General features: G+C 45.0%; 1 protein-coding gene across 2 annotated transcripts in view; it reads left to right on the top strand.

Annotated features, from left to right (window-relative positions):
* Nucleotides 1–12,542, top strand: part of ENOX1 (ecto-NOX disulfide-thiol exchanger 1) — a 344,421-nt gene that overhangs the window by 330,163 nt on the left and 1,716 nt on the right. The gene's annotated exons all lie outside the window — the stretch shown is intronic.

Below are 12,542 nucleotides of genomic sequence, written 5' to 3'. Positions count from 1 at the left end.
TGTGTTTCCAGTTGCTATCTGTACCAATGTACATCCTCTGGTCTAGCCAGATTTGTAAGGTAGAATTGGGATCATGATAGTGGGGGGTAGGATGCATTTAAGAACTAGAGGAAAGTTATATGTTTCATCGTTGCTACCCTACACACTGACTGACTCATCTCCTCCCCACAACCCTTCAGTAAGGGTGTGTCCATTTGCTTACCGATGGACTTTGAGTCTCCACTCTGCACTCACCCACATTTACAATGATATGATTTTTCTGTTCTTTGATGCTTGATACCTGATCCCTTCAACAGCTTGTGGTCACACAGGCTGGTGTGCTTCTTCCACGTGGGCTTTGTTGCTTCTGAGCTAGTTGGCCGCTTTTTTATCTTCAAGCCTTTAAGACCCCAGATGGTATATCTTTTGATAGCTGGGCACCATCAGCTTTCTTCACCACATTTGCTTATGCACATGTTTGTCTTCAGTGTTCGTATCACGAAGGTGGGCACCCACTGATATGATTTTTAGTTCTTTGATGTCTGATAACTGGTCCCTTCTACATCTCGTGGGCAGACAGGCTGGTGTTCTTGCATTCAGTAAGTACTTGAGTAGAGGCCCAATGTCCATCTGCTGCCTTAATTCTAAACCTATAAATATATGCACGTAGATCTGTTTGCCCACACTCTTATATAAATATATTTACATATGTACATTCCAGTCTTTAGACCTCTATAAATACTCTTTGTCCCTTAGTTCTTTCCTCTATTTCCTTTTACTTTCCTCTGGTCCCACTATCATGCTCAGCCTTCATTTGGGTTTCAGTAATTTCTCTCGGTTACATTGCCCTTGCTGAATCCCTACCAGGCCTCTCACACCCTCCTTGCCACTGATTTTGGGTCACTTATTGCTCCCCTTTCCCAGGGTTGCTCAACACCACCTCCTTACCCCCGCCTCCCCATCTCCCGTGTCCCCCCGGAACCATTGGTTCCATTGTTTTCTCCTCCAGACTATTCATCCAGTCTATCTTATCTAGATAGATCTGTAGAGATAATACTAGGCTCCACAAATCAAGCCATAGCAAGATGGGCGATGAATTAGAACACAGCGATGACAACAAAAAAGAAAACCAATTACCCATAGAAGAATAAATTAATTGAAAGAAAACCTGTAAATAGATCCAGGTCTGATTTTTAATCTCTAGGCATGTCCTTTAGCCAGGTCTGATGGGGTACCATGCTCGAGCCCCAGAGCCTGTCCTTTGTACTCCCTCAGGGGATCCCTGATCTGCTCCCATGGTTGCTCTTCCGCATGCTTTTAGTGGTTTGCCTCGGTGTCCCAGCGTCAGTCTGGGCCAGTCCCGACACTGAGTCTCCAGTGTTGCGCCCCCTTACGGCCCTGGGCCATCAAGTGATGGTGTGTCTCATAATGGGATCAGCCGTATTGTCCACTGTGTGCATTGGCTGTTCAGACCGGGGATATCGTCCTTTAGGCCTCGTGGGCCAGGATGTGCTCCACTCTCTCTTCCTTCCCCTTCACTTGCTCCCATTTTCTCTGATCAGACATGCCCCTCTCCTCTAGCTGCAGCTTCAGTGCAGTCCTCTCAAGTAAACTCTTCGAGAGGAGGGGCAGTTGTTCACGTAGCTGGTATGGGGGCCGAGCCCTCAGGCCTCTCCACTGGCTCCCCGTTCCTTGCCGGCACTCTTCATTCGTCTGGCACTGGCTTTAAATCTGGTCCCTCTTTCCCTGTGGAGACACAAACAATACCCTCCCCTTGGGTGGGTCAGTGTCTTGGTCCCTCACCACAAATTGTTTTTTTCTTTCCCTTTTCCTCCCTCTCCGCCACTTTTTAGTTGGCTACCATATGTACCCCTGGATTTGGTCTGGCCCCTGCCATATTACCTGGAGTGTTTGTATACAGTAACTTTTTCCCTCTGCCCCTTTTGCATTGACCTTTCTGTTCTTTCTTTTTTATATATATATAAACTTAGCTCAGCGGACTCATGTTATACTTGTCCTTTTGTACTTGGCTTACTTTGCTTAGCATTATTTCCTCCAGTTCTTCCTACGCGGCGAATTGCTTCATGCGTTCATCGCTGATTTTTAGTGATGCATAGTATTCCATTGTATGTATGTACCACAGTTTTTTAATCCATTCATCTGTTGATGGAAATTTGAATTGGTTCCAATTCCTTGCGATTGTGAATTGTGCTGCAAGGAGCATTGGAGCACAAATGTCTGGCCATGGTTTGTTTCTTGCCTTTTCTGGGTATATGCCCAGTAGGGGGATTACTGGGTGGTATGGTAACTCAATTTCCATCTGTTTGAGAATTCGTCAAATCAAATTCCATAGTGGCTGCACATATCTACAGGTCTACCAGCAGTGGATGAGAGTCCTGTCTCACCATAGCCCCTCCAACACTTGTTGCTTTCTGATTTTTTTGAATTTGGCTATCTTTGAGGGTGTTAGGTGGTATCTCATAGTTGTTTTGATTTGCATTTCTCTTATGGCTAATGATCGGGAACATTTTCTCATATGTTTATTGGCCATTCGGATTTCAGATTCTGAAACTTCTGTTCAGGTCCTTTCCCCACCTTCTCAGTGGACAGTTTTTCTCTTATTGTGACCTTGCAAGGTATTGTAGATTTTAGTAATCAGGCCTTTGTCTGATGTGTCATTGCTAAAGATGTTATCCCAGTCGGTGGACTCTCTTATTATTCTCTTGGTGAATTCTTTCGATGTACACAGGTATCTTATCTTCAGTATGTCCCACTTGTCTATTTGTGACTCCTCTATGTTTGTATCCTTCCCTATTTCTGATAGCCTATGTATTCCCTGTGCCAAGGTTCTCAGGTTTGTCCCAATTCCCTCATTAATGGCCCTAATTGTTTGGGGTTTTATCTCAAGGTCTGTGATCCACCTTGAGTTTATTCTTGTGCTTGTAGTGAGGTAAGGGTCTTGCTTCATTTTTCTGCAGGTAGATATCCATCTTTTCCAGCACCATTTATTGACGATGGCATCTGCTTCCCATTTAATGTTTTTTGGGCCCTTATCAAAGATCAGTTGCTTTATGCTGATGTTTTTATTTCTGGTTCTTCAGCTCTTTTCCATTGGTCTGAATATCTGTCATTATACTAGTACCACACTGTTTGGACTACTGTGGCCATATAGTACATGCTAAAGTCGGGTAGAGCAAGCCCTCCCACTCTGTCCTTCATGAGGAGTTCTTTGCAAATTCTGGGCTTCTTCCCCCTCCATATGAAGTTGGTAATCTGTTTTTCCATTTCTTTCAAGAAGGATGGTGGTATTCGTATCGGGATAGCATTGAACTTATATAGTGCCTTGGGCAGAACTGACATCTTTAGTATATTGAGTCTGCCAATCCATGAGCATGGGATATTCTTCCATTTGTTGAGGTCACTCTAGGTTTCTTGTAGTAGTGTTTTATAATTTTCCTCATACAAATCTTTCGTTTTTTTTTAGTCAGGTATATCCCTAGGATAAAGTATTCTTGGGTTTAAATTGTTTTCCTTCAATTTTTGGAATATGTTACTTCATTCCCTCCTCTTCTTCGTTTTCACTGTGATATGTCTGAACATACTCTTACTGAAGTACCTTTATACATGACTGTTTGCTTTTCCCTAGCTGTTTTTATGATATTCTCCTTTTCCTCATAGTTTGATAATTTATGTGTCTTGGTGACTTCTTCTTGGAATTCAGTCTGGCTGGTGTTCTTTCAGTTTCTTGAATGGTTGCTTGATTTTCATTTATTAAGCTGGGGAAGTTTTCCTCTAAGAATTCCCTTGCTATTTTCGCTGTTGACTGCTGTGTCTTGTTCCGGTAGTCTAATTATTCTAATATGTTTCTTTTCATAGCATCAGACATGGCTCTCAAGTTTTCCTCAGCTAATTTGATTGTCTTATTTGACTGCTTTTCCCGTTTGCTGAGGTCTGCTTGGTTATCCTCTAGGTCACTGGTGTAATTCTCTGCTTCCTCAAGCCTATCAGCATGGTCTGTCAATCTCCTATCATAGGCCACTATTAGCTTCCAGATCACTACCCTCCACTTATGGCAAACCAACCCAAATAGCAGGAGGAACTCCAGCCTGCCCTCCGTGGGAGTGTTGAACACCACACAAGGCAGCTGTGACAGCCGTCTACACCATGCTGCGCTGCTGATGAAACCCGTCAGACTTCTAAGGCGATCTCGGTCAACTAGGGAAATTCTGCCCAGCATCACTGGGTCCCTGCATTAAAAGGGCACACAACCTGCAACTGTGGGGCAAGGTCTAAACCCCTCTGGCCCCACATTCAAGTAATCAGGGATCAGCTATCTATTGCCTCTCTCTCTCCTCCCTCTTTACCATGACAGCCAATCTTAGTGAACACAATTGGGGCTTTCCCCCCTTCTTTCTTCCTTTGTTCTCTCTCTGCTTGTATGATTCTCTCTTCTCCCTCTCATTCCTTTCACATGCCACTGCTGGTTCCCAGACCCCTGTCCTCCCAGTGGGCAGCCTGACACCTAAGACAATGCTACACACAGCACGGGGCCAGCTATTTATCTATTTTTAAAATTCTTTTTCTTTGTCGTCTTCTTTTACTTTTTCTTCTTTTATCCTCTTCTTCTAGCTCTTCTCTTTCCTACTACAGCCTCAGCAGATTCAGTTCTCCTTTTTTGTTGTTTTATTTTCTTTCCCCCCTTTTTCTTACTGTTTTCACTTTTGTTTACACTGCATTTTAGTTGACTGTGCTGGGAAAGATAGAAGGGCTAGTGAATAAAGAGAGGAGAAATAATAGTAGGTAAGGAGATAACTGAGACTTGATCCCCTGTCTGTGAGGCCGGAGGAGTTCCAACTCTTCCTCTAGGTAGCGGGTGGTGTTCCTGTTTGATGTAGGGTTCCACAGATGCTGTGTGCGATTACTTTCAAAGGCACGATCGCACCCGTGGTCAGGCGTCCATTGAGCTCACTGGTACACCTGCCTTATGTAGCACTGCAGCAGGGGTGGGGACTGGGGTGTTCCCACAGCCCTGTCTAGGGCCCCAGGACAGGCAAGGCCTCCCCAGCTATGTGTAGAATCACTGAGAGGAAAGCTGGGCTTATTGTGCTGTCTAGACTGCTGGTGTCCTACTAGATCAGAGGATTTTATTTTTTATCCCCCTGGTCAGCTAGAATAAAATCAAATTAAATTGTCTCCCACAGTCTCTGGGATGCACTTCTGTGCTGTTTGAAGCTGAGATTTGCAGCAACAGCGGGTCTTTGGTATGCAAAAAGCTGCCAGGCCCTGTAGCTGAGTTCTGGCATTCCTTAGCTAGGTTTCTTCTTAGGCTGATTTATGTTAAAGGCCCCCTGCCTATGTGCTCCTTGGAGCTGAGCAACCAGACTGTGGTTTGAGATTTTTTAACCAATAATATCCGAGTAGCTGCCTATTTTCTCCCACATCATCATCTACCTCAGGTAATAATCTTTTTCTTCTACTCTAAATTATGGCTACATGCCACCATCACTCCCCAGGCTGTGAGCTCAAGGCAGCCAACCATGTGGAGAGCTCCTGGTGTCTGGGATTCTGTCCCCTTTAGGGCGTCAACCTGGAGAAATCGCCACTCCCAGCAAGGGTGCAGCTGGTGCCCACGGGCACCCCAAAATTAGAACGCTTTAAAGCATTCTTGGTTTGCTTGAGTGGAAATCACATGCAAAAAAGGGGTTCAGAAGAGACCCTATTACTCTACTTCTAATTTCAGGACTCCACCTCCCCGTTTCCTTCACCTTACCTCCCAATTTTCTGGTCGGGCAGCAGGAGCTCTGGATGGGTGAGTCCTTTGGGTTGCCATTTTTTCCCGGTTCCCCCTTTTTTTTATTAATCATTTTATTAGTGGCTCATACTTGTATCACAATGCATACATACATCAATTGTGTAAAGCACATTTGTACATTCATTACCCTCATCATTCTCAAAATATTTGCTCTCCAATTAAGCCCCTGCCATCAGATCCTTATTTTTTCCCTCACTCCCTTATTAATCCTTGATAATTTATAAATTATTTTGTCATATCTTGCCCTGTCCGACTTCTCCCTACACCAACTTTTCTGTTGTCCGTCCCCAGGGAAGAGGTCACATGTATATCCTTGCACTCAGTTCCCCTTTCTAACCCACCCTCCCTCTACACTCCCAGTATCGCCACTCACACCACTGGTCCTGAAGGGATCATCTGCCCTGGATTCCCTGTGTTTCCAGTTGCTATCTGTACCAGTGTACCTCCAGACTTGCAAGGTAGAATTCGGATCATAATAGTGGGGAGGGAGGAAGCATTTAGGAACTAGAGGAAAGTTGTATTTTTCATCATTGCTACATCGCACCCTGATTGGCTCATCTCCTCCCCGAGAGACCCCCCTCCTACAAGGGAATCTCCAGTGGCCTACAAATGGGCTTTGGGTCTAGACTCCGCACTCCTCCCCTCATTCACTATGGTAAGATTTTTGTTCTGATGATGCCTGACACCTGATCCCTTCGACACCTCGTGATCGCACAGGCTGGTGTGCTTCTTCCATGTGGGCTTTGTTGCTTCTGAGCTAGATGGCCATTTGTTTACCTCCAAGCCTTTAAGACCCCAGACGCTATATCTTTTGATAGCCAGGCAACATCAGCTTTCTTCGCCATATTTGCTTATGCATCCATTTGTCATCAGCGATTGTATCATGGAGGTGAGCACACAATGATATGATTTTTTGTTCTTGATGCCTAATACCTGATCCTTTTGGTACCTCGTGATCACACAGGCTGGTGTGCTTCTTCCATGTGTCTTTGTTGCTTCTGAGCTAGATGGCTGCTTGTTTTACCTTCAAGCTTTTAAGACCCCAGACGCTATATCTTTTGATAGCTGGCACCATCAGCTTTCTTCACTACATTTGCTTTTTCACCCGCTTTGTCGGGAAGGTGAGCATCATAGAATGCCATTTTAATAGAAGAAAGTATTCTTGCATTGAGGGAGTACTTGAGTGGAGACCCAATGCCCTTCTGCTACCTCAATACTAAACCTATAAATATATGCACATAAATCTATTTCCCCATTCTCATATGTAAATATATTTGCATATGTACATGTCTTTATCTAACCTCTATAAATGCCCTTTGCCTCCCAGCTCTTTCCTCTATTTCCTTTGACTTTCCTCCAGTTCCACTATCATGCTCAGTCCCCACCAGGGTTTCAGCAATTTCTCTTGGTTACATTAACCTTGATCATGCCCTACCAGACCTCCCACCCCCTCCTCACCACCAATTTGGATCACTTGTTGTTCCCTTGTCCCTGGATTTGTTAACACCACTACCTTTCCTGCTACCTCCCCCTCTCCCATGTCCCCCCGGAACTGTCAGTCCCGTTGCTTTCGCCTCCAGATTGTTCATCCAGCCTATCTTAAACAGACCTGCAGAGATAATAACTTGCACAAAAACAAGACAGAGTGAAACCAAGCAACATAAAACAAAGAAACAACAAAACAAAGAAAGAAAAGGTTATAGTTAGTTCAAGGATCGTTTGTTGGCCTTTTTGAGTGTTTTCCAGTCCAGTCTGTTGGGGCACCAGGTTCTGGTCCCAAAGTCCACCTGCAGCATTCCCTTGCTGTTCTGTTGAACCCCCTTAGTGTTTTGCCTTGGTGTGGCAGGATCAGATTGAGTGCAATTCCCACACTGTGTCTCTGGTGTCGCCCCTGCAGGGCCATGGGCCAGTGAGGGGCATCATGTCTCATATTGGGGCCTGCCATGTGATCCTCTCTGTGGACTGGCTGCTCTAATTGGGATCATCATCCTCAAGGCTTGGTGGGCCAGGATGTGCTCCACTCTCTCATCCTCCCCCTTCATCTGCACCCGTGTGCTCCGATCAGATATGTCCCTCTCCCTGAGCTGCAGATTAAGTGCCATCTTTTGAAATAATTTCTTCTGGGGAGAGGGACAGGTGTCCACTTAGCACTTGGGATTGGGGCTGGACCCCAGACCTCTCCACTGGTTCCCTACTCCATGCCAGCATGTGAATTCACATCTTTGAGCACAGGGTTGAAGTCTGGTCCCTCTTTCCCTGTGGAGATATAAACAATACCCTCCCCTTGAGTGGGTTAGCGCCCCGTGCCCCCGCTACACATTTCCTCATTATTTTTTTTTCCTTTCCCCACCTCCTCCCCAGTTGTCTATCATGTGCATCCCTGCATTTGATCTGGTCCCTGCCATACTACCCGGTCCTCACCCCAGGAAAGTTTGTATACAGTAGCTTTTCCCCTATGCCCCTTTTGCATTTTTTTTAAGCTTATCTCAGCGGACTCATGTTGTACTTGTCCTTTTGTACTTGACTTACTTCACTTAGCATGATTCCCTCCAGTTCTTCCCATGCAGCTATGTGCTTCATACGTTCATCACTGCTTTTTAGCGATGTGTAGTACTCCATTGTATGTATATACCACAGTTTTTTAATCCAGTTGTCACTTGATGGAAATTGGTTTGCTTCCAACTCCTTGCAATTGTGAACTGTGCCACAATGAACATTGGAGCACAGAGGTCTGGTCTTGGTTTGCTTCTTGACTCTTCTGGATATATGCCCAATAGGGGGATGGCTGGGTCGTATGGTAACTCGATTTCCATCTGTTTTAGATATCACCAGATGGATTTCCATAGTGGTCGTACATACTTACAAGTCCACCAGCAGTGGATGAGAGTTCCTGTCCCCCCACAGTCCCTCCAACACTTGTTGCTTTCCGATTTTTTGAATTAGGCTACTTTTAAGGGTGTTAGGCGGTACTTCATTGTTGTTTTAATTTGCATTTCTCTTATGGCTAAAGATCGGGAACATTTTCTCATATTTGTTGGCCATTCTGATTTCTGCCCGTGAAACTTCTGTTCATGTCCTTTGCCCACCTCCTCGGTGGGCAATAAGTTTTTTTTCTTTTTGGAAGCTAGCAGAGTATTGTAGATTTCAGTAATAAGGCCTTTGTTTGATGTGTTATTGCTAAAGATGTTTTCCCAGTCTGTGGACTCTTATTACTTTCTTGGTGAATTCTTTTGATGTACACAGGTGTTTTTTTTCAGTATATCCCATTTGTCAATTTGTGCCTCCTCTGTGTTTGTGTCCTTCCCTATTTCTGATAGCCTATGTATTCCCTATGCCAAAGTTGTCAAGTTGGTCCCAATTCCCTCATTAATGGCCCTAAGAGTTTGGGGTTTAACTTCAAGATCTGTGATCCACCTTGAGTTTATTCTTGTTCATGGAGTGAGATAAGGGTCTTGCTTCATTTTTCTACAGGTAAATATCCATTTTTTCCAGCACCACTGGTTAAAGAGGGCATCACGTTCCCACTTGATATTTTTGGTGCCCTTATCAAAAATCAGTTGTCTGTATGCTGATGATTTTACTTCTGGGTTTTCAGTTCTTTTCCATTGGTCTGAGTCTCTGTCATTGTACCAATACCATGCGGTTTTTGACAACTGTGGCTGTATAGTATGTGCTAAAGTCTGGTAAAGCAAGCCCTCCCACTGTGTCCTTCTTCTTGAGGAGTTCTCTGCTAATTCTGGGCTTCTTCCCTCTCCATATGAAATTGGTAATCAGTTTTTCCATTTCTTTGAGGAAAGATGAGGGTAATAGTATTGGGATTGCATTAAACTTATATAGTGCCTTTGGCAGAACTGACATCTTGACTATATTGGGTCTTCCAATCCACAAGCATGGGATATTCTTCTATTTGTTGAGGTTGCTCTTGGTTTCTTGTAATAGTGTTCTATAGTTTTCCCCATATAGATCTTTGGTTCTTTTAGTCAGGTATAGCCCTAGATACTTCAATTTGTGTTTGGCTGTTGTGAAGGTTACCACCTTTTTCATCTCCTCTTCTGTGGTCTTATCCAATGTGTATAACAGTCTGACAAACTCCTCTTGGGATTTTCCATATATAAAATCATATCATCTGAAAACAATGATAGTTTCACCTCTTTCCCCAGATGAATACCTTTGATGCCTCTTCTTTGCTTTATGCTGTTAGCTAAAACCTCCAGCACGATATCAAATAAGAGTGGGGACAAGGGGCATCCTTGTCTGGTCCCCTTTTTCAGTGGGATTGTGTTAGTCTTTTCTCCATTGACCACTACGTTGGTTGTTGGTTTTTCATATATAGCTTGTATTGTCTTCAGGAATTTTCCTTCCATTCCTATCTTCTCAAGTGTCTTAAACAGGAATTGGTGTTGGATGTTGTCGAATGCTTTTTCTGCATCTATCGATTAAAAAAAAAAAATTCACCATGACCAAGTGGGATACCAGGGATGGTTCAACATATGAAAGACAAGGTTTCTAAGGGCTGCTTGGAGCCCCACGTTAGCCCCAGACCCTGAAGGCCCTTCATTGAGCTGTCCCCAAGCAGCACACGTGTTTCCACAGAGACAAGCAGAGGAACATTTCCTAACTTAGGCTTTGCCAGCAGGGGCGCTCTCTCTGATTTTCTTCCCAGCTACATGTCCTTTTAGGCCCAGTTCTCCAAGTGTGTTTGGCCTCCAACACACAGGCTTGCACCCGGGCTTATAATAGCTTGCACATGGACTCGTTTCCTGCAAGGTGAGCTATTTGAACCCACCAGTGCCTCTGTGGGAGAAATAGGAGGCCATCTGCTCCCGTGACACTCAGTCTCAGCAATGGTGTATGTCTAGGGTCACCATGAGTCGGAATCAGTTTGATGGTAGTTTGGTCTGGATTTGGCCCACGCCTGTAGCCCATCGCGTGGGACCTGAGGTTCTGAAAATCAGTTTTGGGGGCCCAGTGCTTTGGTATGACATCGCAGTATGGCTGCATGGTGGTTGGCATGGGTGGGTGTGAGGAAAGGTGTGGATTTCCCAGCAGAGGGCCACACAGTTTGTCTTTCTGAAAAAAGTTGCCTCTGAAAATAGAAACGAAGAACATCTCCCGAGTTTCAAGGAGACACAAATCCTGTCTTAATTACACCATATTCTCCAGCTCCTCCCCAGACTACAGGCTTGGGAGTGGGGGCAGTGACTGTGCTGAGTAGTAGTGGTAGGAGTGCCCACCAGAATCCTCTGTAATACCCAGTCTATTCTGACAGGCGCTCCTAATAGTCACCTGTCAGAAGGTGCTAATGAACAATTGCGGGAGCTCTCCATGGCTTAGACAGGCTGCAATGAATATGTTTTTTTATATATTACAGCCCCTCTGGAAAGCTTGTGACAGCAGCGGTAGCAATACTCTCCATTTATCTCCATAAAGGACACTGTTGGCCCACAGCACTAGGTGTTTCCAGGTTTCCAGGGATCCAGGCACAAGGAGGGACTGGTTAGAGGGCAGTTGAACTTCAAGAACCAATTCTGTCCAACTGGGGACATACCATACAATAGATAAATCATGATGAAATGCTTGGAGAACCAAGAAAGGGCAAGAGTGAGCAGCACAGCTGATTTGTGAAATGGGATTCTTCTAGTGACTTCGTTTTCATAGCTTCTTCCTGACATTGTCGTGTTTCTAGATTTCTCCTCCTCTTCCTCCCCTTCACATCCTTTCCCTCCCAGGTCCCGCCTTCTTTCCCTAATGTCTTCCTTTGGTTGCTCTTTCTCCTAATGGACTTCTCTTCCCACCCTCCCCGTCTCTTCCCCTTCATTTTGTCCCTTGTATCCCTCTGGCCGTTATACCTGTGTCTGTTCTTTCCCATCTTCATTCTTTCCCTTGCTTTGCCTCCCCTCTTGCTTTTCCCTCCTTCCTCCCTCCTTCTGGGTGGGGTCTGGGTGCTGGCAAGAGGCTGGGAAGCAGCTTACCCTCTGATGGGGAATCTGGTTGTACAGGTAGCTGCCTTCCTTGAATCTCCAGCTTCCACCCAGCGTTGGCCTCAGGCAGCCCCTCTTCACTTGGTGTCTGCCCTGCCTGACCAGAGTGGAACACAGAATCAATCAGCCAGAAATAAAATGGGCTCCTCTCTGCCTATGTCTGTCAACTTGTACCAGCACTTAGAGGTGCGGCCAAGGTGTGGGCAGTGGGCTTGAATAATAGTCAGTGAATCAGAAGATAAACCAAGAGAATCTTCTCAATCCCCTGCAGCAGTAATAGTATACAAATCCCTGCTTACCTTTCACTCCTTTTCACTCTCTCACATGCTCTCCTTTCCATCCTTTAAAAAATTACTGTTATAGCAAAGCACTTCTTCCTAAAAAGAGTTGCATTTGAGACTTGGAGAATTTTGTACCTGCTTGGCTTATGTGCTCACTTGTAATGCGATATGCTGGACTATGAGAACTACCTGGCTGGTTGCTTAAACACTGGAGATTCCGATTCAGCCTGGCTGGGGTGTACCCCAAATAACCCATTTTCAGATTATTTAGAGAAAACAGGAGAATCTTTTTTTGAAAAAGAAAAACAAGTGCCCCCACCCATACCCTGAAATTGCCACTAAGAAAGCCAGCTCTGTGCCTGCTTCACCAACCTCAAAGGCAAACCCACCGCCCTGTGTCGGTAGGGCAGCGTCGAATGCTCCCTGGATTGTTGAGACTATTGGGTCACTCATGGACTCTTGAATCCCAGGCTCGCCCAGTTTGTTGGA

The sequence above is a fragment of the Echinops telfairi genome, unplaced genomic scaffold (assembly GCF_000313985.2).
Source record: "Echinops telfairi isolate 266 unplaced genomic scaffold, ASM31398v2 ScPeMD7_11;HRSCAF=52, whole genome shotgun sequence".
Taxonomy (NCBI): Eukaryota; Metazoa; Chordata; class Mammalia; order Afrosoricida; family Tenrecidae; genus Echinops; species Echinops telfairi.
The sequence above is the reverse complement of the archived record's forward strand: the minus strand, read 5'-3'. Positions and strand labels throughout refer to the sequence as shown.